Here is a 23,024-nt window from a genome sequence, read left to right as displayed (position 1 = left end):
CTTAGTTATCAAAACATAGTATCTCAATTGCTCAAAGTAACACTTTCCACTTTACTTTTGCAATGTTTTGCTTGTTGCCACTGTTGAAATTGAATTGCCTATTTACTTTTCCCAGTTGCAGCAATTAGTTATTCTCTTTTAATTTTGATTCTGATGCCTGTAAAATGAGTAAATGTAAACAGCATTCTTGAAACTAAACTCTTAATGCTATATTCTCCTACTGATTATTTGAAGAGGCAAGACTGTGTTTCCTGTTGTCTGTGGCTTAATTAATCTACTTGAATTATACTTGAACAGGAACTCTGAAATCTGAAGAGGGTTTAGCAACCTTGGAAGTTAGGAGCTTATGACTGAGGCAGCACTGAAGAGTTACTTTATGTTATTACTTAGCTTGTTGGAAAAATAAGGTATTTGCAAACTGGTGGTCAGAAATGGCTACATACTTTCTTCGTTTTCCTTCCCTTTTAGTGACTCTTCTATTTTCTCAGATCTTTCATGTGTAATAACTTGGCATGGATAGACAGGTCTCTGTACCAAACTGAGATGCTCCAACACCATGCTAATAATTTAGGGCCATCAGTCAGATGAAACTGGCATATTTACTGGAATACCAGAAGTCTGGGCTGCTTTGTGTGTAGGTTTGGTGTCCAGACTGCCATCTATGCAATCCAATTTATGCAGTGGGGTGTTGTAGGTTCCTTGACTGTGGACTTCAGCATGATTTTGTTGCTGTCTTTAGCAAGTAATTTAACTTCTCTGTGATTTTTTGGTGTGTTTTGTTTTGTTTGGGGCAGGGAGGGTGGTATGGGTGGGTGTTGGTTTTGTTGGGGTTTTTTTTTTTGTTTTGTTTTTGTTTTTTTTTTTTTTCATTGATTCACTTTGGGGAATTTTGGGAAATCTGTAGATGAAAAGTACAATTTGGTGGTATTTTTGTCAAGTATGAGTAGGGCAAGTAGATGCTGCAGCATTCCTTCTTGACCAGAAAGCATGGGGACCTGCTAATTCTCTAAGTTATCCCATGTTGCTTTCCCAAAAGCCCCTAGGCAAAAGCAAACCTTACATCCCCAGATCTCCTGGCTTGAACAAAGCCTTCTACAAAGCACTTTCATGTCGTGCTTTCTGTATCCATGAGATGACTTGGCAGGAGGGAGCATTTTTGTTCCAAGTGGGTTAGCAGCAGGCACAGACCATCATTCAATGATACAAAATCTTCAGTGGCAGATCTGCTGTCAGTAGTTCCTGCCATCACTGGCCAGTACCTGCTTGGTTGTGCTACCATGACTATTTTGTGGAGCTGTACTATGGACTGGACAGGAGAGCTGATCTAGCATTAGTCTGTATTTTATGTAGCTGTTATATGGCTTTGGAAAAAAGCATTTAGAAGTTTCCCTTCATCTCTGCTGTGTTTCACAGTATGGCCATGCAAACACATGATAATTTGCAATGTTGGACTTAGAAACTGGAAGGCAACCCCCACACCCCGCCCCCCAAAAAAAGAAAAAAAAAAAAGAAAAAAAAAAAAAAAAGAAGAGCATTCAAGACCTGCTTAAAGTAATTTCGTTGCCAAGTTCTTTGTGTAATCAAGCCCCGCCTGTGTCTGTAGCTCTCTTCCCTTCCTGCCGGTCCCATCCTGGGTGGCCCTATTAGTCAGGGAAGAAGAGGCTTTTGCAAACAGAGTTAGGGTGTTGAGTTTGTGCTTTCAATAGCAGCCATGCTCCTATGTAGCTGTTCTTTCATTTCAAATAATATGAGGTGGCTTTAAACTAAATACAACCCTTTTACATAGATCTGGCTAGTGCCCTTATTCTCTCTGGGTGCTCTAAATATCGTGTCCCTGTGCACTTTGTGAGGAAGCTTTTTGGTGTCTGTTCATTTTCTTTCTCAGCTGATGACCTCCAGTGCACAGCTAGCACTCTCCTGAAGTATTAACCATGCACAGAGTCACTTCCTTTTCCCTCTTACCTCAGTTTAAAAGACTTTGCTCTTGAATCTTGTAAATGGGGTGATAATTTCAAGGCAAACAGCTTTCAGTCCTTTCTTGCCAACTTTTGCCCACAAGGTATGCCAAGTAAACAGAGCAGTTAAGAAATTAGTTATGTACTTTCCCTCCTAGTGCAAGACATCCCAGGATGGTTTCAAGCCCTTTAAGTAATGAAGGGAGAGATGGAGAACTGGCATGCCCAAGTTGCATTTTAATATATGGAGCCGTTGCACAGATCATCCATATTTTACAAGCTTTAGGAAAACCTTGTAAAATGTTAGGCTTTAAAAAATCTCTACTATTCATATATTGAACATAAAAGTGTTTTATTGCTTGCAGCGGAGAAAGAAAACCAAATACCTAGGATGGGCTAAAAGAAATATAGAGAATTTTCTTTACATGTAAAAAAAACCCCAAAACTTTGAAGCAGACTTCACCTAAATACAAGGAAGGTTCTTACCTCTGGTAGGCTTTTGCAGGGAGCTTAGAAAGATTTTCCAGTGCCACCATGATGTTTATAGGTTTGATTTGGAAACTGTGACTCTGAATGCTGTAATGGTGGGTATGCAGCAGTTACAGGATACAATACCTATAAGAGGATTTGCAGATGCCATTTTGGTGTATTTATTAAAAGGAGACAAGTCTAGGCAGCTGTTAAAAAACGTGACTTTAAAAAAGTTGACAAATAAATGGTTACTGCTTAATATATTTAGCTCCATCTTAGGTATTGAACAGCCTTTACTAATTGAGCTTAGGAATATTTGTTAAATGTGAAAAGTAGACTTATCAACTGTGAGGCTTAGCTACAGGTGCTGGTGAGGCTGTAAAGAGGAAAAAACCATTATGTGATCTCCTCCAAATGAGATAGGGCAGGTCCTGAGAGTACAAGGCCTGCAGGAATTCAAATCAACAGTCGAGTTATAATCTGAGGCTATGAGCACAAACACAACTTCAATTTTATGTTCATGCATGTGGCCGCACAGGTAGGAAGCTGGAGCCCTCCTGGTCCCAGAAGAAGAACCTTCATTATCAATTTTACTCCCTTGGCATGACTCAAAGGGCAGTATCATAATAATTCATAGTGGTACTTCTTCACACATTTCTATCCACTTCATAAAAGTAGCTCTGTGCATGGAGTGTGCTCTACTCATTTTCAGAAACAGGATCTCTGTTAAAAAAGAGTATATATATTTATAAAATTGAATGTATTATATACAATATGTAAAATATATTTTATAGTTACTATCAAAGATTTTTAAAGGAAAGTATGCTCTGTCTTATGGAAACTTTCCCTTCATGTTTCCCAACTGAAGGTTATGAAATTTGCTGAAGATGGTTTTTTTTTCAATAGAAATTCCTTGAGTTCCATAAACGTTAACTCAAAACACCTGAAAGAATGTAACATATCTGTCTTCTGGAGTATTTCATTTGTACTTGTGCCAAAAGCAGAGCAGCGAACTTGGCTGCAAGGGCCTAGTTTGGCTGTACTTGTAGTCCCTAGAATGTATAAGAAGATTTTTTTTAATATAGATTTAATGCTAAGCTCTTATATTTACTGGAGGGAGAAGAAGTATTACAATTTGAGTAAAAATTTTAAAGTCGTTTATATTTATATATTAGCCACAAGGTAAGGATGATGTGTTCCTGAAATAATTTCTTTTAAAATAGCTGTGCTTTAATGCAGCAGGAACTCAAACATCCCAAACCACACAATTTTTTTTGCTCTCCAGTTCAAATAAACCTTACCTCAGTTGACATATATATTTCTTTTCCTGAGTGAAATGATGAATATCGTCTTTACAAACCAAAAAGAGAGAAGGTGTTGAATTATCTTCTGCTTAGTGTAGCCCCTTTAAAGCAGACATTGCTTTATAAGATTTGGTTCAGCATCTGCTTTTTACCTGTGAATCCTTAATGAGGTTAAAGCTTTCCAGGTAATACAGTTACAAATATGATGCAATTTGTACCAAAGCCAGGAGACTGTCAGCCCAGAAGCTTTGTGTATGAGCTACAAATCATCAGAGTAACCTTCTCTTCAGTACATACCCATTCCCATTCTCTGCCCATCTCCTGGGAATGAAAAGGCAGCAGTAATAAATGGGAAAGACTGGACCTTCCTGGCTCTACTTGGTGCAAAGTTCAACAAACCACATAGGAATCCAGATTTTTTTATTTTTTGTCATTATGTGGCTGTTTGAATGGCTTCCCTCTTGCTCTGTGCGCGGACAGAAGGTATTGTCTTATCTACTTCTCTGTCACAAGTGCAAAGCCTTGCTTTTTCTTCAGACTGTGCATGTTAAGTATAGTGGGGATAGTATAGTTTTCATCTTATCATCTGGAGAAACCTGGTAACAGATTGCTGAGTGATGGGAAGGTTGACTAATGAGAGCAGTCCTTGGAGGAGCTTCATATTATTTGGCTGTTTGAAGAGGAGATAAAGAACTTGGTGTCATCTGAGTTACATTTTTCTCTTTGTGGTGTGAGGCTACACATGTAAAAATTTGAGAATGCTGGAATATTTTTCTTGTTTCTAAGTTTAGCTATAAATATCTATGGCCTACTTAAATAAGCTTAACCTGTGTACTTCAAAATGAATAACAGATTACAAGAAAATCAGATTTCTTTCTTCAAGTAAGCTGTTTGGAAACTCAAAACATTCGAGAAGGTGAATTAACTGGAGGTGTGGGGATGGAGTACACCAAACCTCAAGCTACCTGCAGGGCACTTTTGAGAGAGAAAGGAGTACTCTTGAGAGAGAAATTGACTTTCTACTTTGTGAAGATGAAGGAAGCATCATGCTGACTCATCTTCCCACTTGGGAGTTGTTTTTCAATGGAGTGGTCTATTATTAAATCTTTTTCAGGAATTGAGGTGGCTGCCATTTTACAGGAGAGCAAAGTGAAAGATGGGTCTGTTGCTTACTTGCCCAGGATCAGAACTGCAGATTTATTCCCTAGGCCTGCATATCCAGGAGTAAAAATCATGTGTCCAAACAACTTTGTTCAGAGACCCTCCAGGGTCTCCTTCTGCACAGTGACCCTCAGGTGGTGTTTTGGATCTATTTTGTACATAAATTGTATAAATTCAACTAGCGAGATCACACAGATGTTGCACAGAGTGCAATTTATGCAACAAAATTGAATTGTGAATCTGTACTACTGGGTCCAGTTAAAATAAAGTATTACCACACCAGTCATGAGCAGAGACATGTGAAGGAAATCCTTTGCTAGCATTCCTAGGGAATGCTGCAAATGCTTCACTGTTCCTGGAGTGCAAAATCATTCCTCCCTGCTAAAGAGCATCCAAATGTTTTAATATTGACCTGGAGATTAAAAGAGCCCCAGCACCTAAGTGTACAGCTAGCATTCTATTACTGTATTGAATAACTATTAATATGGCTGCTACGGGAGATGGGGCAGGAAGAGAAGCATGGCTGCCTAGAGCTGCAAACATAATAGCTTCTAAAGTTTAAAGATGCTCCTTCTGCCTCCTCATACGGGCATGCTACCTGCCATCCTGTGTTTGTATTTTGTATGTTGATTTGTGGAAAGATTTGATTTGACACTACAGCACAGCTTGAGGAACCAGCTGTACAGAATATTAATATCTGATCTTATTTCATTAATATCAATTTCAGACCTGCATTCCAGAGAGGGTTAATATTAAGCTGGTTTTAATCACAGCAATATTTTCCAGATTCCTAGACAAAATGCGCCAGCTGGTTTGCACTAAATTTTACAGTGCAGGAGACAAGAAACAGACTTCCTCACAGAAAGGGAACATAGCAGTGTAAGTCCTGGAATCATGGGGAGATTTCAAGCACTGGGCAGCATGTCTTGCTTTCACAGTGGTCTTTGGCAGGGGCAACACTGAAAACCAGGGACACCTAGTCTTGGCTGTGCTCTCACCTTGGTTTCCAGTGTTGCTACTCACCTCAGGCTCTTTGCTCTGATCCCACTTTGGCTCTCTTTTTGACTTGTGTTTCTCATGATGAGTGACAAGCTTTCAGTAAAGCTAGGTTTCTGGGCTGGCTTGTGGCTGTCCACTCTGCCCCCTGCATCCCACCTAAAGGAGAAGTGATTGTGCCACCACTTGAGCCACTTGCTGGAAGTTGGAGGAAACATTGCAATGCCTGATCTCCTGTGAATCCGTTAGACAATAATTTTTTTATTATTTATTTTTTTTTTTTTTTTTTTTTTTTTTTACAATTCAGATATCCAGCCTTGGAAGAAGTGAATGAACCATAGCTTCATTTTTTCCTCCACTTTTTTCCACCACATAAAATGGCATAATTAAATAGCAGCTATATTGTTTTACAAATGCCTCTATGCGTGAAATTAGTGCTTCCCAAAAAAAACTCTAAAACTGAAAGAGTCTGCAGTGTTTGTTACAGTAAGTTAGGCCTGTGACATTCTATCCTCTGAGAAATATTCCTGCATAGAATCTAGTTATCCAGTTCATCAACATGCATAATTTCTTCCACTACTCCACTTTGAGTCAAGATTGGATTTTGTGAAGATGTCTGCAGAGGAGTTTTATGTATGGAGCTGTATGAAAAGAAAAGGTTAAAAATTGTGGTTGCAGCAGCCGTGAAAAGCTATAGCATAAACGTTGACTGCTTTAAAATATGAAAAAAATGGTGTCTTTTAAATATCAAAGGGATTAGTATTAATCCAGCACTTGTGATTTTCTTAAATCATGTTATTTGCATAATAATACTCACCACCTGCTATATCTTCAAAGCGCTTTTCAGACATTAACTAATTGATCTTTGTAACACCCCTGTGATGCAAAGACCTGTTATTATCCCCAGTCTGCAGATGTGGAAACCAAGACCCAGAGTAGTTGAAGGAACTTGTTGGGCACAGGGCTGAGACAGTGACATCGAGGGGGCCATGTCTCTATTGTCTTGTCTTCTGGCAGTTCCCACTTACAACACTTACAGGGGCAGCTACAATTTCTTCTTGCCTGCCTTTAGGAAGAGAAAAGGAACGGATTTATTTTTTTGTATCTTTGGAGAGATATTGTTGGGGGATGTTTATTTGTTTTGATTTTGAGGGTGTTCTGCTGAATGATTTTACTTTTGTTTTTACTTGCCCTTTAGTCAAACACAAATAAGACAAAAAAAGCTTCTTATAGCTTCTTACTGTCTGTGTGCACCACAGCGAACAATGAGAGCTTTTGGGCACTTTTTTCTTTGTTCAGGACTCATATGGTTTTCTTAAAACACAAGAAGTTCCATCTCAATATGAGAAAGAAGACTGTAAAGAACTTTACACTGAGGGTGGCAGAGCTCTGGAACAGGCTGCCCAGGGAGGCTGTGGAGTCTCCCTCTCAGGAGACCTTCAAAACCCACTTGGATGTGTTCACATGTAACCTGCTTCTGGTGGCCCTGCCTTGGCAGGGATCGGACTAGATGATCTCCAGAGGTCTCATCTAACCCTAACAATTCTGTGATTCTGTGATTCCTATTAGTAGTTTTTTGGTGAAACTTGCCCCTGCTTGTCAGAGTAAGAAATTATTAAAATGAGAAGTGACAGGGTGAGTTGTTTATCGTCATAACATTTAAATACCTATTTCCATCCTGTGCTGGCAGTGAGCAGCCGTTCCCGGGTGCCTGCCAGAAGAGCAGCTGGTGTCTGTGATCAAGGGCTGCTCCGGCAGTGGAAGGCTGGGGTGGTGCTGCCATCGGGATGGCAGCATGTTCCCAACATCTGCCTCCTGGTGTTCTTCACCATGTGTCTGGGGAGGCTGTGGGCGTGTGTTGTTCCAGGCCTCATTTGTGTGGGTGACATGCAGGCGACCTGCAGGTTCCCCCAACCTCCACCATTGCTTTCTTTGGAGCAGAGCTCAGTAAAATCCCAGGTAAGGCCTTGGTAAACACTGTGTATCTGGAGCAAAAATGGGGCAGAAGTGGAGGACAGACAGGTTTCACACACCTCAGTCAAAGAAGAGATATTAAAAGCTCTTTCATGGGTAATAATCTGAGTTTAAAATGGGGTATTAAAAAAATATATTACAGTCCCTTTAATCTGGCAGTGCCACTTCAGTACTTAGTGCAAGGGCTTAACATTAAAGTGAATGTATTTATTTTTACACGTTTCAGTGACATTATCTCCAAGCAGGAAAGTAAGTCTTGATGGAGCACTTGGAGTCCATCAGTGCAGGTTCAGACCAAACCACAGGAAAAGCCTGTGCCATACCAGCTTCCAGGAGATGATTTTATATTACCTGCAATTTCCCAAATGCAATATCTATGCCTTCACAAAGGCTGCAGTGGTGACAAAGGAGCAGATTATTTCAACAAGTTAGGGACATGGCTATATGTATTTGCTTTAGTTATTTGGCCAAACAGGGGGCCAGGGGAGGTGAGGAGGTGGAGCACAAATCAATGAATTCTATTGTACTCCAGCTGGGACAGATGGGCTGTGGTCTCTCTTTAGGGCACAAATTACAGGGTTTGCAGACCTTTGCACACTTGTGGAGTGTTGGCTTCTCTTCACACCCTGGAACACTATTGCCATACACCTCTGTTGATTCAGGACAGAAAGGGGTCCAGCTTCAGGTGGCCATGTTGCCTGTCCCATGAAGTGCTCCCTCCATGACTTGTGTCATTTTCAGGTGTAAGGGGTGAAACTGAAGAGTCCCTTGTTGAAACACTGATCCTAGAGGGAAGGGCAACTTAGGAGAGGGAGGAGAGTGGGCAAAACTCAGGTCGTGCTTCAAAGTGAAGCTTGGTGGCAGCTGAAGCACTCCAGTGACAATTATTCTGCTTGTCATGGAGAGAAGCTGGATAAAAGGTGGATCATTTAGCAGGGCTGGAAGCATGGTGCAGGGCACAAAGGGTGATACAAGCTGTTTGGGGCCTGGGGTTGAATTTGGCTTGTGGAAGGCATTATGTCAACCCAGTGTGCTCCTCTGGCAGCCTTGCACTGCTTGGAAGAAGGGCTTGGCTGTGGTGTGCCCAGTGCTCCCAGCAGCTGCAGTGGTGCCACACTGCCTCCTTCCCTGACAGAGGACAGGGCAGGCCTCACTCCAGTGGGAGCCAGCAGCACAGGAGTCTCCAAGGGAAGTTGCCATGCTCACGACTATATCAGATGTTTTTATTTTTTGTGGCCAAGGGCAGCAGCTTGTGCAGTGACCTCAGTGACGGCACTTGTGATTGGGCAATATTGCTGGGGCTGGTGGCAAAGAAGAGGTTGAGTTTCCCTTCCTCTGGCTTGGCAAGTGTTTTTTGGCCATTCATGACAGAATTGCAACATAGACAGTGATGCCCTGGCTTCTAAAATGTCTTTTGGCCATTCATGACAGAATTGCACCAAAGACAGTGATGCCCTGGCTTATAAAACGTCCAATGGAGGTATGCCCTCTTGAATTTTGCTTTTCATCTGAAACTGCTGGAAGGTGGTGGTTTGTTTTACTATTAATGGTGGATGTACCAAAAGGAGTTGTGGAACACTTCCTACTGTAACATATTTCTTGTAATCAGGGCAAACCTATCATGTTGCTCTCTCTCTCTCTCTCTCTTAAAGTAATCAAAGGAATAAAAATATTGTTGGCACTCAAGCTTATGTTTCTGACTTGGGATTTATTTTTTAAGCTTGATGTTTATGAGGGATGCGGGGCTGTCTGCAGCAGTGAATGACAGTGAATGACTCGGGTCCAGCTGAAGTTTCTCTGTAGGATCCCATCAGAGGGCCTCAATTCTGGACTGCAGACAATATCAAATGCAATTTATTCTTGGCCTTTGGATCAGCCAGTTGGGGTTTTTTAATTTTTTTTATGTTATTCTGAATACCTGCTCAGTTTCAGAACTGAGCTGACAGCTTCCTAGGAAACCTGGGCAGCTATCAAATAATGGTTAGTTTTGATCTCTTTTCTTGTAGACTCTTCTGTGATATCAACTCAGGGAGACTTCTCAGCAAACTCAGTTTATTTAAAAGAACATTTAAAATAATGGAAAATAGATTTGAGGAGGGATTTGAAGAAGCCATATGCTGATAGAGTCCATGCTCTGTCATAAGGCAGAGAATCAGCTGTTATTAAGCCATTCATTGAACCTCCTCCTCTAAAGGAAAAGACTTGGTAGCTGTCATTCCTCTACTCAGCTGTTATTACTGTGAAGTTTTTCCTGGTGTTTATCCTGCAACTCCTGCGTGCTATTTGGGTCTCTTGTCTTTAATAGACATGGTGAACAGTTCATTCCCTTCCTCTGTGACTAATTTCTCCCTACTTGTGTACTCAGTAAAAGCTAAATCACTTGCCAATAATTCTGGGGTCTTTGAAACAGCAAGAAAGCAAGCTTTTTAACTGGTTAGAGTTCTCTTAAGAAATAACACTGTTTTGTCAACTTATACAGCCTTGAACTTGTTTGTGAGCTGACTGTAGACCCTGTAACTGGATAGGTTTGTTTAGTAAACTTTTAAAAACCTCTCACCTTTTAAAACCCAATTGTTTCCAGACTAGGGTTATAAATGGGGTTCTGTGCCTCTTGTTTAATTTTGCTGTGAACAGAACAGCTAGTGTCTTCATTCAAGGGCCTGCCTTGCTTTGTACCGGCTGATTTACAATACAATGTGCAAATGTAGTAGCAGTCTGGAACAAAGGAGAGCCTGTTTATCCAAACAAATTTGAGGGTGAGGGTGAAGAGGTAAATTGCAGCCTGTTCACTGAACTGCAGCTTGAAAGCAGAACGAAACGACCGCAGGGGAAACGTGACAGGGAAATGATGGGGGGGGGGGGTTTGGCCCAGCGTCCCTGTAATTTTAGGGTAGTGCTGACCCAAGGAGCCCAGGCGAGCTGTCGGAGTGCCCAGGTGCTTCCTGGTCCTTTGGAGGAGCTTCGCAGGCAATTAAAGACTTTTTGTAGATGATTTTTTGTGCTTTGCTCAGAGCAGTTCTTCTGTAATCAGTTGCAGAGCAGTTCTTCTGTAGTCAGTTGCGTAGAGTCCAGTGTAACCTCTTGGCAGGTGTTGCTGTGGTTCCCCAGTCTGCAATTCCTTAGCTGATTGCTTCTACTTGTCCTGAACTGAAGCCAGCAAACGCATTTCTCGGATTTAAGTATTCTGAGTATTTTAGCCTTATTGTTAAGCTTGAGCATTTCAGCTATAACAGCTAAGTCTATTAGCAAAGAGATTAAATTGTGAAGAAGTTATATTGCCTTGTCCGGACATGAAAAATAAATTGTTAGAAATAGGCTTCCATCCAAGGCATGATCACTCCTGCAAAACAAATTGGACAGAAATACTGTGGTGCTTTTCTGTGCCTTGCATGCTCGGTCTTTGCACTTCCTGTAAATGAGTTTGCTACCTAATTATGAAATAGGTTAAGGAGAATCGCCTATTCGAGCTGTATTGATAGTGCTTCCTAATGTTGGTTGCAATTGAGGCCTGGTTTGCTCAAAAGCTATTTTTTATTCTGCTTCTGCTACCATATATCATCTTGAAAGGGTGATTTGCAGAGCAGGGAAGGCTGGGACCTGAGTAAGGTGAACTCTTCTTTAATGCAGCTCATCAGCTTCTTGGCTCAGTCGCATCCTGCGTGCTGTGTAGTATTTACTGTTGTACCAAGAAACATGAAGTTCCATCTGTCCTTTGTTTTCCTGCCCATTAAGTACAAAATTCATTTTGGGGTTGCAGAGCTTTCCTCTAAACTTTTTCTGAGTTATAAATTATGACTTTTCTGGAGTCTTCAGCATTGCCTGTGGGAAGAACACTTTAATTTGGTTTAACAGTAGATGAGTAATCTAGCTACAGATAGTGATTTTTCAGTTCAGTTGCAGTCAGCTTCTTGCTCCAACTGTTCCACTAAAATTTCAGAGGTGGCAATCAATTCCCAGCCAGCCTCGTTTATCCTCCCCTTGACTTTTCTTGTTCTCTTCTTAGTCTATGACACTGAAAAGTACCATCTTATAAAGCACATGTGCTGTATTCCTGTTAATGGTTTTCAACACAATTTTATTAAGTCAGGTTGCTGACCTGTTTTTGGTCTGTTTGGTCGTTACCTAGAATTTCAGCACAGATACTTGAATATTTCATGCTTGCCACTTCAAAACAGATGAACAGTATTTCTTCAGGAATATATTTTAACTTCTCGTATCTCTTTTGGTTCTTTCCACTGTAAAATGGAAAGAACTGGGTTAGCATTAGTTAAACTAGTTTATCTTGTTCTCTGTATAATAAATATGAAGCCAGGCTGAAAGCTCTCATTTGGCGTATAGGTCCATTTTATAGGTACCCAGACTTGGAACATGTCCTTTCAACATCTGCAAGATTTTGTTCTTCAAGTGGGTGAATGGATGGGCCAGAGAAAGGGGCCTGCAAGCACAGGGTTAGGTGAGCCTAGGCCAGCAGGACTCCTGTTTCGGGTCATGGAGCACTTCTCAGGATATTTGGGTGAGGGAAGGGGAGGTACCCTGATGATGTGGAAGCTGCTGCTCCACAAGGTACTGGCAGGTCAGCAGATGGAATGCACCGCTCTTGAGATGCTTGTTTTTGTTTCTTTAATTAGAATGTAAGGTTAATTTCCTCTTGAGTATGCAAAAGAGGGAGGCTCAGTCTTCAGGGACTAAAGCTGCCTGGAGGTGTGGGGGGTTGTTTTGTTTTAAGCAGCTAAGTGTGGTATGCACTGTTCCTTGATGGAAGGACAGAAACTTCTTTCATAGCTCTTGTTTTAAAAGCTATGGGTCAGCCCATAAATGTTATTAATTTCATGTGGAGTGGCTAAACTTCCTGCTGACTTAGGTAATGTACCCACTGAGCTTGGATAAAAGGTTAGAGATGGCAATTACGGAAAAATCTTTTTCCATTAAGCTTTTGTAAGCTCAACCAAGCCACTGTCAATAATTACTCCTTTTTCCTTGCTATTGTGGACTGACTCTAATCCAGACTTGCTTTGCTTAATTTTTTTATTGCTTGAATGTGCACACTCAGGATACGTGGGGAATATCAAGCAACATTGAGTACACACTGAGCAAATGCATTTCCTGGATGTACCTGGTGTGTTAAGCAGTGAATAGATTTACAGTATGTTTGTAAGTGGTCATAATTGGGCTGTAAAAGTGCATGGTCTTGCACTTTTTAATTCTCTGTGTCTTAAGTTGAACAAGGTGTCTTGCAGAGTGGCATTGGGCTGGAGGAGGGGGTACCGGGAGGGCTAGAAATAGCAGCTGTTTGTTTATGCCAGAATTTTTATTCTCTATCTTCCTTCTCCCTTTCCTAGGGATAGTCTTATGTATTCCACCCACTCTCATTCCCTTCTGGTGAATGTGTGTGGATGTGCTCCAGGACCATATGTGCTCCTAGAGATATACTTCAAAGGAAATTCTAGACTGCCTAGAGAAGCTGTTTGAGTTTAGATGAGGCCTGAATTTGCCGACTGCTGCAGCATTTCTTTTGAAGAACCACATGGCAGTGCTGCTGTTTCTTTCCTTCAGCACCTTTACACACTGACGAACACCCTTAGCCCCCAAAGCATGTGAGCTGCTGATAGGTGTACTCTGTATGAGCTTAAGAAAGATGAATTTCACCTCAAGGCATCAGCTCAGCCAGGCTTTTGGTGGCTAGTTGACGTGCTTTAGATTTCATGATGTATTTGCCCAGCAGTGAAGATAATATGAGGTTGGGGGTTTTTTTGGGGGTTTTTTTGGGTTTTTTGTTTGTTTGTTTGTTTTTGTTGGGGTTTTTTTGTTGGTTTTTTTTGTTGTTTTTTTGTGGGGTTGTTTTGGGTTTTTTTTTTCCCCTCTATGCACAATGATTTCTTCAAAGAATTTACCAGGTGGTTTTCTGGAAAAGTGGGAATTTGCTCCAGCTGATTCAGTGACACTGTCTTACCAAGTCATTATTTCTGGGTATTTAGGATTCTGGCTGCAGACCAAAATGACCTTGTCTGTGTCTGCGCTGCTGTGGCTATTCTTGGTTAGATGCCTACTTCCTGTTTGACAAACCTTTGCAGATTCTTGGTAGCTTTCATATGAATGGTGTAGTATTATTAAACTGAATATGCTAAACATACATACTCTTTATTGGGGAAAACGGGGCATCTGGTGCAGATTTTGGTGTCCATTTCCTTCCAAAAAACAGAATTGCACAATAGCTGCTCCATTCCAGCAGCAGCAGCTTTTGAACCTGCATTGTATTGAAGCTAAATGTTTGCCAGGAGTTGTCCATTACATTTTGCAATATGAAACATTGACCTTTCATATGAAAGGCATTTATTTTATATAAAGGCATTTATTTTAAAAAGTCCATTTTTATGGGTATTTGGTCCACTACTCTTGAAGAATGAGTGACTGGCAGATGCATCAGTGGACTTCTATATGGCATCTTTCACTCTTTATGTGCTCTAATCCATGGTGCTGATCTTCATTAACTTGTTTCTGTAGATGCAAGTTTCAGACAGGCTGATCCTGTTGTAGCTAGCTGGAGGTAACAGAAGGAAAATAGTTTGATTTTTCACAGGTGTTGCCATGCAGTCATGCATTCCCTTCTCCAGACTTCACTGTGGTCAGCCATGAAATGCAGCATGTGAGGGTGTGTATGGAAACTGTAAGCTAAGAAACACCCTCTGAATGGAAGGAATTGCTTGTATTTGGGATGAGAAGTCTTGCTTGCTCGCATCCTAAGCCAGCAGCATGAAATTGCTTTTAGATACTTGAAAACAGCAAAAGAAAATTGCTTCTCCCCCTCACCCTGCCGTTGGAAGAGCATGTTCTTGTTAGCTGGGCTGTTTGTAAAGGTGTGACTCACTTTGTTATCCCTAAGATGGTCAGTTGGTGTGCTGAGAGGGCTTCTCACCTCCCCAACCACCTATTTGTTTCCCTATTATTTGCAACTGGTGGAGTGTTTGTGTTCACAGGATTATTTGTTTACAAATGATATCGTTTCTTCTGAGACTACATCTTCTGATGATGATCAATGGCTCAGTTACTTTTAATAAAGCTGAGGCAGTCAGACACAGGAATTCTTTTGAAGTTGTTGAGGCCTCATCTGAGTCATATAATACCTTAAATGAAAACAGAGCAAATAGGAAATGTAGAAACGAATGACAGGTGTTGGCAGGAGGGATGTTTAGGAAGTTTACAGCTTTCACATCTTTCTTTTCTGCTCAGTGCAGGTGATTGTTCTGCCTTTAGGCACAGACAAGCCGCAAATGAGAAGATGGTGGAGAAAAATGGGTAGCAGTGGCATGATGGGAGGTATGTGGTGGATCTGACTGAATCTTCTTCTTTTTCAGCACAGGCAAAGCTTCTTGTTCTGGTGGATCGGGTTCAGCATTTAGTGCTGATGCCCTAGGCCCCAGGAAGGTGGTCACTGGGTAGAGCTGGCTGGAGGCCAGGACTCAGCAGCTCAGTTTCCAATGAGGAAAAATCTCCTAGGACCTCCAGCAATGATTAGTTCCGAGACACTCTGGCATGCACTGAGTTGTTTTGGGATGTGTTTGGAAGCTGATTCAGTAGCCTGTAAGAGATACTTTCATATGTTTCAGTTGCTCCCAGCCTTCCTACCTGTAAGTGTCTATAGGACTATTTAAGCCATTTGCAGATTCAGACTGCACATAGGCTTTAGTCAAACTAAATGGCCCTCAGCATATTCTGTTGCCTGAGGCTGTTCCCCACTGCTGCAGGACTTTGCACTTCTCATTGCTCATGAGGTTCCTGTTGGTCCATTTCAGTCAGTCAAGGTCCCTCTGTATGGCAGCATGACTCTGGTGCATCAGCCACTCCTCTTGGCTGTGTGTCATCTGCAGGCATGCTGTGGGTACACTGCCCCGTCATCCAGATGACTGATGACGATGTTGAACAGTACTGGACCCAGTACTGGCCTCTGGAGTGCACCACTAGTCACTGGCTTGAACCTTGCGCTGATGATGGGTGTGAGTTTTCTAGTGTCAGGGTGTGAGCAGCAGGGAGGTGGGATTAAAAAGTCCCTTGACTGGCTCCTGCTGGGAGCCGAAGGAAGCTTTCGTGAGCAAGATGCAGAGACACAGGGAGATGTGGCAGTGTTTGCAAGAGATTTTACCTGACAGGTGGGGAGGGGAGCTTTCAGAGGGAGATGTGTGTTTGTCATGTAGGTTAATGCCAATTTGTACAATTTTATCACTAGTCTTGAAAATAGTTTATCACCAGCTTAAATTCCCAGCTTCTGGAGTTGAATGACTGAGGGAATGTAAGCATTTTCTTAACGGAGTATTAATCTCCCTGTCCCTGGTATTAACTTGAGAAGGAAGAGCAATTTAAATCTAAATGCTTAAAAATTAAAGGTAAATAAAAACATGCCCTATTTTCCATCAGTGGACATGAGATCATCAGTGTGGCCAGGGCCCAGATGGCTTTGCAGCCTGCACACCCAGGTGTCTGGGTGGCTCAGGTACTGCAGGACTGCATGCACCCCATGATAAAGGCTTGCTGCTGGCAGTGCATATGCATTATGTTGAAGCATGTGTCGTGCTGGTTGGGCTACTTCCAAGAGGCTTTAATATGCTTGTAGCCATCCTTTGTCTGCAAAAGTAGCTTTCAGGCTGAGTGCTGTTCCCCTTTCTTGATGGGCAGGGTTGGAGTTCGGTGGTTTCCAGCCTGCCTCCAGTTCCTCGTGCCTCTTATTCTCAGCAGCTGGTGGGTAGTGCTTCCTCCCCAGCGAATTCAGCTTCTGGAAGGGCTGTGCGTTGTGCCAGACCTGTGAGATGTTTTGATTTGGGGGTGATTTGTTTGGGTTTTTTTAAAGAACACAGTGCTCTTTTGGAGGTTTTATTTTTAAACTCTATGCGTGAACATGTACCCAGCTTGCCTGTGGTTAGGTAAGCAGCTGAATTAGCACAGGGGAAAGGTGTGGTAGTTCTCCTGTGCAGGCAGGGAGGCATAGGGTTGGCAGCAGTGGGAAGGAGGCAGCTCCCCAAACCAGCTTTGCTGCTGCCAGAGGATTTGCAAGGTGCAGCAGCATCCTTCCCCAGGTGCTTCTGCACTTTCCACCCCTCCCCAGAGTTGCTGCCACTTGCTAAAAGCTGGTAAAACGGAGTCCAAGGAACTCCCTGGGAGCTGGTGAGACTTTTGCTCTAACTCCTTGGTGACAGAGCTGAAGGCATAGCCCCATCTGCCATAAGCACAGGCAGAGTCCAGCCAGGCTGGAGGGGAGCTGGGGGCGTTTTCCCACAGAGTGACAGCAGTGCTGAGCTAGGTGTCCCTTGTCCACCCTGTACACACTTCTGAAGCTAAACTGCTCTAATTTTGTTCTAGTCCAACAGAAAGTGATCAGGATAGGGCTGGATCTATGAATACAACGAGTCTTCTCAGGCGGGATGAGTCACAAGATCAGTGGAAATGATTGTGCCATAATGGAGCTGGAGACGGGCCGAGGCTGAAGGTTCTTGTACTCTGAATGAGATTTTCAGTGCCTGTGCCCGTGTTCCTCCCCAGTAACCTCATTTTTTCCTGCATTGGAACTGCGTTTATCACAGCCCTGGAAATGACACGGGCATAGCTGCATTGTAATTGTCTTGCTAAGGAGCTTCTACTTAGATATTAGTTTTTCCTGGCTCACCTCTGTGAGGAATCCTGTCTAGCAGCCAAAGAGAGCCTAGCCCTTATAAAAACCACCCATAACATCTTCTTGAAGCATCTGTTAGCTGTGTCCCAATTGACTTGAGGATCTGTGTACTCAGGGCTTGTGAGCAAGAGCTATGTGAACCTGCCAGAACTATGCCCTTGGCTGCAAAAAAAAAAGGCACATAGAGTCCAATTACTGGCTCTAAGCAGTATAAAATAATGTTAAATAACTCCCGATTTTTAGATTTAATTAAAATGAAAGGCTGAATTGGCACAGCTACTTCTGAGTTCTCAGTGAGTGGTAGGAGTTTGCAGCAAGGTCTACGGGAGAAACTTTGAAATTATTCTAGTTATGCTGGAAGAGAGAGATCCAAAAATATTTGGCCTTGCTCACTATGCTGAACATGTTCCTGTTCATGCTTTTTGTTGCTTGTTCCCAAGTGACAATGACACACTCACTTAAATCATGGGGGAAAAAAATAAGATTTTAAAGCAGTCGATTATGAATCATACCAAAACCAATCCAACCACCCTGTACTGGGGACATAAGAAAAATGTAGTTCAGCATTTACGGTCGTGGGAAAAAAAAGTTTGTGGAAGTAATGCACCCAAAGTAGCCTGCAAGTCACTGTGTATTAATATAACTTGACAAGAGTGATTTCTGTCACCATATCAAATCATGTATTTTCCAGCAATCTTCCTTTATTTGTACTGAGATTGTCTGGTATGACTGACAGCTAGTTTGCTTGTTCCTTCATGGGGTAATCTGTTTTTTCTTCTATGTCTATATGTAGCTGAAGAAGAAAATTGCAGGTAAGTTTTTTGTAGGCAGACAGAGTCTTTCTTGCTCATCGCTGTGTATGAAAAGTTGCAAGCTGTGTTCAAGGGAGAAAAGAAAACTATGTTCTGCTGCTGTTTCTGGAATACTGCTATAACACCTTTCTAACAATGCCCTCGTAGTGTGGTGATGGAAGTCAGTCCCAAATAGGCTCTTAGCAAAAATGAGTTTGAAGAATTCAGCCAGCTTCTTTAAAAATCTGTTTATTTGTGTCATGTGTTACTAATTTAGCTTCTTAAACTTGTTTTTTTTTTCCTTCAAGATGGAAGAATTAACAGTCATCTGAATGTAATAACAATTTTCCTAGCTTTTTGAATCATATTTATTCTAAATATGAGGCTATAACTGCAGTATTTATATTTTATGTTGGTAGTGTTTAAATTATTGAAGGGAACTGCAAAGCTATATTCTGCTTGGACCTTTTGTTCCAGAAAAATAAAATAAATTCTAAGTACTTGGGGTTTCCTGAATTATATGTTTTCTGAGAGGGACTGTAAAACCAATCCAACCTTGGAAATCCTGGCCTCTTTGCCAGGATGATCAACGTGATATTGAGCAATGCCGGGGCAAGTGCATTTATGAAATGTAATGATTGAAAGCTGCAAACCTATTTAATTATCTACCAGCAGACACACATGCTAAATTTCCGCTGTTGCTGCATCACTTAAGTATGGTGTAAAGTACAACTTCTTCCATGAATCTTGCAATATTTCATGGAGTATTTTTTCTTTAAGCACAGTTCCCTGAAGTCACATTATAAATAATTCCAGCTTTCAATTGAATTCCTGTATTTCAAAAAATGTCGTGAAAGACAAAAACAATGGAAGTGCATTGCTGCTCAAAAATCACATGCTGAAAATAAAGCCATACAGGCAGGAACAGGGCTGCCCCATGTGTGTTTGGCTGTATGCTTGTTTTTTATTTTTCCATGGGAAGAAAATCATTTGAGTCATTGCTCTAGAAATATTTGGGCTTGGCACAGCTACTGCAAACTACAGTATCATTCACCAAAGCAAATAGTGGTAAAGTGCTCAAATTCCACTCTGGTCACTTCCTTCATCATTTTCTGATGGGCCTAAGCTACAGCTGCCACCACTCTAAATGAAGAACAGATCCATGTTTACTGAAGTTAAGGGGAGAGCTTGAAGTTAGGGGAAGAGCTGGTCTTTCCTCCTTTCCTTGTTAGAGTGGTGTGGGATCCTCAGTGCTGGAAGTCCCTACTGCACATGGGAAATGATGCACCCGTGTTGCATGCACCGAGGTGTTACTGCCGACTGACTCGATGTGCATGAGGATGTCCCACCCCAGGGGGCTAAGGGTGGCCCCTTTATGCAGTAGATTCATAGCAGAGCTCCTGCCTACACCCCTATCCTCCAGTCTGAGTGGGCTGAGGACACGCATGTTATTAGGTGCCAAAATGAAGGGAAACTTAGATGTCAGTTATTTTAAATAGCATGACTCATCCCTTATCCTTTTACCTTGTACTCTGTCTTTTCTCATGCCTTTGCTGCTCTTAGGCTACAGATCCTTAGCTTTGCTAAAATTGCTGTTGGTATCTTCAAGGCAGCCAGATTGCAGGGACTTGCCTTCACTGGACCAGACATGTCTCTTTGATAGTCGCCTGGCACTTTTTGAAATGTCAATTCTAAAAGGCTTCTCATGGAAAGAAAACCCCAAAAAAACACCCCAGCAACTTCTGGTAACAAGGCACTGGAGCTGGATGCTGTTCATGCAGAGCTCTGGAGGAATAAAAATAAGAAATTGCTCCTAGTTTGCTGTCTGCTTAAATAAATCAATAATATACCAGTCTAGTGAGGGCTTCTGGGGGTCGTGTAGGGAGATTATCAGTAAATCTTGCTCCTGTATTACGTAGTTCTGTAGAAATCAGAATAGGAATAGAAGCAGTAGATAACAGAAATATAATGAGCCAGAGAGGGAGACAGCATGTCTTCCGTAAAGGGAATTTGCTTCTTGTGATTCTGTGCAAGTTTTGGAGGGAAGCTACTATATGGATACAGCAGATCTAGCTGGTACTTTGTAAAAACCTCTTTGAAAATAAAAGTATGAGCTATATTTCACAGAAATATTTTAGTTATATTAGTTATATTAGAAATATTTCAGTTATATTTAACCACAGTTATCAGGGGATGAAAGAAAAAGTGCTAAGCGATTAAAAATAGGAAACAAATGGAATTTCTGATTAGCATCCTTATTCCATAGCAGCTATTACTGGAATCAGTCCTTCAAAGATCTGTTGTTGGAGCTGTTACGCATATTCATCAATGATCTGACGTTAAGTCGATGACACAACTTGTAGAGAATACCAAAATTATTTACAATAATCTGACCTGAAGCTGCCTAAAATTACTTGCAGAGACTCTTTCAACACAGAGCTGGGAAAATGGAGAAATGAAATTCAGTGTCAAGGAATGCAAAACAAGGCATGAAGGGGGAAAGGAAATAATCCTCTTCTTTCTGAGGGGCTAAAAAGCCTCAATATACTATTGGAGATGCAGTGGATAATACTTTGCAATTGTCAGTTCAGTGTGCAGTGGTGGTCAGTAAAGTAAATAGAAAATAAGAAATACTAGGAGAGGAGTAGAGAGCAAAATCAGAATTATCCCTGTGATTTTATAGATCCATAAACTTTTGAATCTTAGATACCCTGTAGGTTTCTGATCATTTCACCTGCAGGTTGGGCCACCTTTTCTTAGGAAAAAAACCTCTTCAGTTGACGTGAAAAAAGGCATGAGAGAGAAAATATGATGTAATTTAAAAGTACAGACTAGGAACAATACAATTATCAGACAGCAGGCCTAAGTCCTTCAGTTCCCTCTTCTGCCCCTTGTCCTGTTCGAGGGAAAGCTAAATCATGGAGTTGCTGCAGGAAGCTTTTAAATGCCAGTGATATGGAGAAAAGATTAGGCACATACATAGAAAATAAGACCTTTGGTAACTTTAAAGCCTTGATGCAACTTTCAATTTAGGAAGTCCTGAAAGTAATTTTTCTTAGGAATCTGGGAAGATATCTGGCATGAAAAATGAACGGTCTTCAGTGGCCGCTGCTGGCTACTGTTAAAATGTGGTTCATTTTCCCTGACTGTCTTCAGCAAGACACCTAATTTCTAGCACTGTGCATTTATTTACAGCAAACAATCATCAGGGGATGGGAAGAGGGGAGGCTGAGGTGATTCATGCAAGCCTGAGATAAGCACCTAAACTAGGGAAGCTGAATTGGCCCTGGGAGGGCTCAGTCTCCTTGAAAACAGAAATAACCTAATGACTGGTTTGGGCTGCTCTGCAGAAAGTGAGATGAAGTCTGTTCTCAGGGGAATGTGCTGGACTAGAAGATGTTTCCTCTGTCTTATCAGGACAGCTCTCAGGTTTCTAAACACAAAATGCTGTGCATCAAAGTGGATGCTACCAGGGGCCTTAATTCAAAATGGTTTAGCACAATCACAGTGGGTATGTTGGTCTGTTTTTCAAAAGGGTCTTGAGCTCATTCAGCAGTGAGTGGCAAGGGATGGCTCTGGATGATCGTGGGTGTGAAGGTGGGCTCCAGTTGAAAAGCCCAGATTCAGTAGTGTCCCTTCTTTTGCTTCCAGCCTTCTAAGAGAGATGATTATGTGGTCTGATGAGAGGTTCAAGCACTCAAAGGGATGGAAACAAATCCTGATGGAATAAGGAACAAACATGTTTACAAATTGACATTTAAATGTCTTCAATGCATGTAATTTCCTGAATTATTCCCTACATTGAGTTCACAGTACATTCCAGTGGTGCCCAAGAGAGTGTATGCCATTAATTGAATAAAAAATTGCTATCTTTAAACTACATGCAATAATAAATAGCTCTGCAGTTCTGTGCTGGGGGTTCCAGAGCTGAGCACTGACATATGGTTTTGGTGGCATGAGCCAGTGGAGGAGCCCAGCTGAGGAACTCTGAGTCAGTGTGTGCACATGAGGGGTCTGGAAGAGGTCAGAGAAATTTTCCTTGTTCTTGTGGCATGTTAATTGGGTGTATACCATCCATGAGGTGTATACCACCCATACTTGCCTGATGTAATAACTTAAACATATAGTGGAGATTGCTTGCAGTGATAATAGGTAAAGTAATCTGCTTTACTAAGGGCCTAAAATGGGTACAGCATCTCCATACAAGAGGCTAGTTCCAGAGTAATGAAGCTCATCTATCTACCACTGTAAACATCTCTTCTGTGTTGCTCAACTGCCAGTTGTAACAGGTGAATAATTCTTCTTTTCTTAGTGTTCAAAGCAAGGTAGTAAACAGGTAAACTCCCCAGCTCAGATTTAAGAAGGGTGAACCTCAATATTTGTTTTACCTGTGACTGCATCATTGCTTTTGTACCAAGTACGTGCCTGTCTGGTTTTTAGTTTTGTATTTCTAAATTACCACCACATGCTTTAAAAATGACATAACCATGGGGTGAGTGTGATCCCATCCTGCAGGGTGTGAAGGCATTAGTCACTGTGGGCATGCTTGTGGTGGAAGACAGGATTCCTCCACCAGCCCACGTCACAACTGATGGCCCAACATGCCCAGGGTTTTGTTGTTTCTTGCCTCTATCACTGACTCCCTGCAAACCCCTTACAAAATAGAAAAATCACCATATAATGGGGAAAGACTTCCCAATCATCCTTTTTTTGT

General features: G+C 41.7%; 1 protein-coding gene across 5 annotated transcripts in view; it reads left to right on the top strand.

Moving 5' to 3' along the window:
* Positions 1–23,024, top strand: part of PLXNB2 (plexin B2) — a 253,985-nt gene that overhangs the window by 10,165 nt on the left and 220,796 nt on the right. The window lies entirely within an intron of this gene.

This window comes from Chamaea fasciata, unplaced genomic scaffold (genome assembly GCF_029207755.1).
Source record: "Chamaea fasciata isolate MVZ Bird 193981 ecotype frontalis unplaced genomic scaffold, bChaFas1.0.hap1 SCAF_5, whole genome shotgun sequence".
In the NCBI taxonomy this organism is placed as follows: domain Eukaryota; kingdom Metazoa; phylum Chordata; class Aves; order Passeriformes; family Sylviidae; genus Chamaea; species Chamaea fasciata.
The sequence above is the reverse complement of the archived record's forward strand: the minus strand, read 5'-3'. Positions and strand labels throughout refer to the sequence as shown.